Source organism: Phyllobates terribilis, unplaced genomic scaffold (assembly GCF_046119375.1).
Source record: "Phyllobates terribilis strain yellow unplaced genomic scaffold, ASM4611937v1 Scaffold_815__1_contigs__length_636389, whole genome shotgun sequence".
Taxonomy (NCBI): domain Eukaryota; kingdom Metazoa; phylum Chordata; class Amphibia; order Anura; family Dendrobatidae; genus Phyllobates; species Phyllobates terribilis.
Genome location: NW_027363575.1, coordinates 239,334 through 245,333, shown reverse-complemented (window position 1 = coordinate 245,333; position 6,000 = coordinate 239,334). Strand labels below are relative to the sequence as shown.

The 6,000-nt window shown below is 44.5% G+C and overlaps 1 long non-coding RNA gene across 1 annotated transcript in view; it reads right to left on the bottom strand.

Moving 5' to 3' along the window:
* Positions 1 to 244: 244 nt before the first annotated feature.
* Positions 245 to 6,000, bottom strand: part of LOC141240292 (uncharacterized) — a 149,878-nt gene continuing 144,122 nt past the window's right edge. Inside the window, exon 4 of the long non-coding RNA XR_012305560.1 lies at positions 245 to 370. This is a non-coding gene — a long non-coding RNA (uncharacterized lncRNA). The remainder of the gene's footprint in view (positions 371 to 6,000) is intronic.

Genomic DNA, 6,000 nt, shown 5'->3' with positions numbered 1-6,000 from the left:
AAGTATGACTGTATGTATTAAAATGTTGATTCTTGTACGAACCCACAAAAATATGACATCTACAAATGAATATATCTAATTACCTTGTGTATGTATAGAGGTAAATGAATATACTAGCAGCTATTTATATATGATAATTTAATATCCTTAATTCAATGTATAAGTTTATGTAAGTGATAGTTATATATGTGTATATACGAAAATTAAAAAAGCATAAAATATAATAAGAATATATATATGAAAAAGAGACGTGATCATGATAGAGAGGATAATACAAAAAATATATATCCAATGTTATACTTAGTGACGGAATTCATGTGAAACTGTATGGCTGTTTGGGCGATGATGATGATACAAAGAGTCCTCCAGTCTGAAAGAGATAATAAAAATTAGTATCCACATATATCCCATAAAAATACCTCCACAAACTCATAAACTACCATTTATATATACAATAAAACTAATAATACATGTATATATTATATTATTCAATCAAATCCACTATGACTATATAAATTATATGATTCGATTGATAATAAGGACAAGACACTGAAGATGAGAATATACCAAAAAATCCAAGTGTATATGTAGCACCCTGAGGATTCGGCTGCTACAGGGGTATTGCACCTCAACCCAGAGGTGTGATATTCCACTCCCGGGTAAGGATGGAGTGTGGAACTGAGCTCAGTTAGTTGCATACACTACATACATCCCATTTCCGAGGGACAGACCGATGGTACTCCCACTAGGTATATGTGCAGGTACGACAGTGTCTGTCCCTGGCTGGAGTGGGAGGGGGGTGGAACATCCCAGTAGTGTAGGGGCAGATAGGGGGAGCAGTCTGGGTAAGGCTAGGAGCTCATTGGGTGCTGGTCACCTGAGCTCACACATAGAGGGAGTATATAAGGTGGGAACCATCTTAGATCAGGGTCAGTCAGTCAGTCAGTCAGTTCAGCCTGAGGAGAAGCCGAGCAGAGGAGCTCAGCCAGGAGGGCTGACAGGGAGCTGTGGCTCCTGCTGGGCCCAGCTCCAGGGCCAGGCTTGTAGTGGAGGAGGAAGAAGAAAGGCCCAGAGACGCAGAGCCAGAGGGAACCCTGAGATCCCAGAATTAAGCCAAAAGGGTGAAGGGTTGGCAGAAGAGGGCACTGGATCCCAAGCTGGCGGAGGCAAAAGTAACCCTTAGCCAGGAACCGGAGGTCGTGGTCAAGCTTTGCCACGACCCTCACCACATCCACCAGGAAGGTACACCAAGAGTAGGGTCAGGAAAGCCAGAGAATGTTTTGCCACCAGGAGGCCCAAGGGAACCGGACAAAGGTGGATCCCTGGTGGGGACGGCCAGCAGAGAGAGAAAGAGAAGGGAGCTCAGGACCACGCTCCGGAACTGCCTGGGGGTTAGCAGAGTCCCACACCTGGTGAATGCAGCATGGCTCGGGTGGTCACTCAAGGCCAGAGTGACTGAAGGAACACCAGTGAGTAAAAACCCTGAAACTGCATCTCACGTCTCTGACTCTCCTTTCTGCACTATCACTACCCCCATCATCCGCACCAGCTGCCCTGAGGCCATACCCCTCCCGTTGGGGGTTATACCACCATCGCTGCACCCATACTACCGGCCTCAGCGGACTGTTCTGCAGCGGCGGCCTTGTGACCGCAAATCAACGGGTGGCGTAGTCGACACTTAACAACATCTACAAAGACTGCCGCACACTTAGTTTGACACCCTGGGCACGGACCGGGTCACCGCCACGAGGACTACTACCCCTGTCAGATCCGGCTCCGGGTATCCCCTGAACATGGCCCAGGGGGCGCGTCATATACTTAAAGAAAACTCGAAAAACCCCACTGTTCGTTTAAACCTCTGAGGGTCATACTTCTTCGAGTGGTGATCCATTTACATTCAATCTGGGCCAGTTTTTTGGCTAGATTTTCCCTCCTATTCCCAGGATACAGATGGTCAATCCCTTTGACACGTAAGAGATGCCATTGATGAGGGTGGCAATCCCGAAAGTGTCTCGCCAAAGGTTTAAGTTTAGAAATAGCACCCACCTCATCTTGAGAAATTTTCTCGCTGCTCTAATATGTTTGATGTGTTACAAAGTACGTACCCTCAGCTCCTGAGTTAACATATCAATATACAAGAGTCCACAGGAACATGTGGCTTGGTAGATGACCATAGATGTTCTACAATTGATGAAATGCAGGATCTTGTAAATCTGCTCACCCATCGAATCCTGAAAGGTATCTGTTTTTTCAATATATCTGCCCACTTTGCAGTTGCCACACTTCCATGTGCCCCATTTGGGGCCCTTTGAGGCAAAGATATATGAAGACGTATCATGTACATGATGATTATGAACCAATATATCACGTAGTGTCTTATTACATTTAGCCGTAATAAATGGACGATTTGATAGAAAAGGAATTATTGTCTGATCCTGTTGGAGAATTGGCCAAAATTTGGAGATGATATTGGTCATCTCCTTCCACCTTGAATGATAATTCTTGATTGATCGAACATGCCCATAAGATTCCTTTTTCCTTTTAGTAATGAGAAGAGATTGTCTATTGGTGTGTTTGGCCCGATAGTAGGCCTGTTGAATATTTTACATTTTGTTCCCACGATGTAATATCACATGCCTGCTCTTCAAAAGCTTTGTCTTGGTCACAAATACGATGTGCCCTAATAAATTGCCGGTCGGTATTGCCCGTATTACATGTGCCAGATGTGATTTGGCATGCAAGAAAGCATTGACACTAGTTTTCTTGCAATAAATATTTGTATGCAACTGTCCATGGTCATCAACACGAATATCCAAATCCAGAAAATCACTTTTCTTTAGCTCAATGTGATGGGTTAGTTTAATATTCCATGCATTTGTCATTGAGATGTTTTAAGAATTTTTCAAGTTCCTCACAGGAGCCCTGCCAACTAAACAACACATCGTCTATGAATCTCATCCAAGATATCACTGATGCCAATGACTTATGTTCAATGTTTTGGATGTATTCACGCTCCCAAAATCTCAAGAAGAGATTGACGTAAGACAGAGGCATATCTAGGTGGGGCGCAGTCGGTTCGATGTGTCTTCTTTGCCGGCGGCTGCGTTCTGCCACCCCCCGGACTGGGAGTCGGCAGTTCTCTGAGCAGAGACCGCGCTCAGAGTAGCTGCATTGTGCCGGCTCCCAGCGCTGAAGCTCTGACCTCAGGTCATGTGATCACGCTGCTGATGTCGCTCGCCGGTGGGCAGCTGCAGAGGCGGCCATTGGTGAAAACTGCTCTGTGCTTCAGAGCTGAAGACACCGAAGATGGAATGGAAGTGAAGATTCATTGTGGGGGGTGATTTATAGTATGGCTGACGGCTGATTTGCTGTGGGGGGTGATTTATGCTAAGGCTGGGGGGGTGATTTACTATAGGGGGTGATTTATGCTAAGGCTGGGGGGTGATTTACTATAGGGGGTGATTTATGGTATGGCTGGGGGGTGATTTATGGTATGGTTAGGGGGTGATTTACTATTGGGGGTGATTTATACTATGGCTAGGGAGTGACATACTATGGGGGTTGATTTATGGTGTTGCTAGGCTGTGATTTACTATGGAGGTGACAAAGGGTATGCTGGAGGGTGATTTATGACATGGCTGGGGCAAGATTTACTATGGGGGGAGATTTATTGTATGGCTGGGGGAAAATTTATTGTATGGGTGGGGGGATTTACAATGGGGGGTGATTTATGGTATGGCTTGGGGGTGACTTACTATGGAGGGTGATTTATAGAATGACTAGGGGTGATGGGCGGCACGGTGGCGCAGTAGTTAGCACTGCAGCCTTGCAGTGCTGGGGTCCTGGGTTCAAATCCCACCAAGGACAACATCTGCAAGGAGTTTGTATGTTCTCCCCTTGTTTGCGTGGGTTTCCTCCGGGTTCTCTGGTTTCCTCCCACACTCCAAAGACATACCGATAGGGAATTTAGATTGTGAGCCCCGATGGGGACAGTGACAATAATGTACTGTATGTAAAACGCTGGGGAATATGTTAGTGCTATATAAAAATAAAAAGATTTTAAAAAAAGAAGATTATTTACTATGAGGGGGGGGGGTGATTTACTATAGGGGGGTGATTTTTGGTATGGCTAGGGTGTAATTTACTATTGGGGGTGATTTATTGTATGGCTGTAGGGTGATTTACTATGGGGGGTGATTTACCATGGGGGTAATTTACTATACAGGGTGATTTATGGTATGGCTGAGGGGTGATTTACTATAGGGGGTGATTTATGGTATGGATTGGGGGTGATTTACTTTGGGGATAATTTATGGTATGGCTTGTGGTGATTTACAATGGGGGGTGATTTACTATAGGGGGTAATATATGGTATGGCTAGGGGAAGATCTGTGGCATGGCTAGGGGTGATTTACTATGGGGATGATTTATGGTACGGCTGGGGGATGATTTACTATAGGCAGTGATTTATGGTATGGCTGAGAGTGATTTACTATGAGGGGTGATTTATGGTATGGCTGAGAGTGATTTACTATGAGGGGTGATTTACTATAGAGAGTGATTTTTGGTATGGCTAGGGGTGACTTAATATGGGAGGTGATTTATGGTATGGCTGTGGGGTGATTTACTATGGGGGTGATTTACCATGGGGGAGTGATTTATGGTATGGCAGGGGGTGATTTACTATAGGGAGTAATTTATAGTATGGCTTGGGGGTGATTTATAATATGACTGGGGGTGATTTACTATAGAGGGTGATTTTTGGTATGGCTAGGGGTGACTTAATATGGGAGGTGATTTATGGTATGGCTGTGGGGTGATTTACTATGGGGGTGATTTACTATGGGGGGTGATTTATGGTATGGCAGGGGGTGATTTACTATAGGGGCTAATTTATAGTATGGCTTGGGGGTGATTTATAATATGACTGGGGGTGATTTACTATAGGGGAAGATTTATTGTATTTATGGGGGAGATTTATTGTTTGGCTGGGGGCAATATACTATGATGGGTGATTTATGGTATGGCTGGGGGGTGATTTACTATGGGGGTGATTTACCATGGGGGAGTGATTTATGGTATGGCAGGGGGTGATTTACTATAGGGAGTAATTTATAGTATGGCTTGGGGGTGATTTATAATATGACTGGGGGTGATTTACTATAGAGGGTGATTTTTGGTATGGCTAGGGGTGACTTAATATGGGAGGTGATTTATGGTATGGCTGTGGGGTGATTTACTATGGGGGTGATTTACTATGGGGGGTGATTTATGGTATGGCAGGGGGTGATTTACTATAGGGGCTAATTTATAGTATGGCTTGGGGGTGATTTATAATATGACTGGGGGTGATTTACTATAGGGGGAGATTTATTGTATTTATGGGGGAGATTTATTGTTTGGCTGGGGGCAATATACTATGATGGGTGATTTATGGTATGGCTGGGGGGTGATTTACTATGGGGGTGATTTATGGTATGGCTGAGTTGTGCTTTACTATAGGGAATGATTTATGCTATGGCTGGAGGTCATTTATGGTATGACTAGTGGTTGATTTACTAAGGGGATGATTTATGTTATGTCTTGGGGGTGACTTATTAGGGGGGGTGGTTTATGGAATGGCTAGGGGTGATTTAATATGGGAGGTAATTTATGCTATGGTTGGGGGGATGATTTACTATAGTGGTTGATTTATGGTATGGCTAGGAGGTGATTTATTATGGGGGGTGATTTATGGCATGGCTGGGGAGTAATTTACTATGGGGGGTGATTTATGGTATGGCTAGGGGGTGATTTACTATAGGGGGTGATTTATGGTATGGCTGGGGGGGGAGATTTATTATGGGGGGTGATTTGTGGTATGGCTAAGGGGTGATTTACTATAGGCGATGATTTATTGTATGGCTGGGGGATGATTTACTATGGGGCGTGATTTATGGTATGCTTGGAGGTAATTTACTATGGGGGTGATTTATGGCATGCTTGGAGGTAATTTACTAT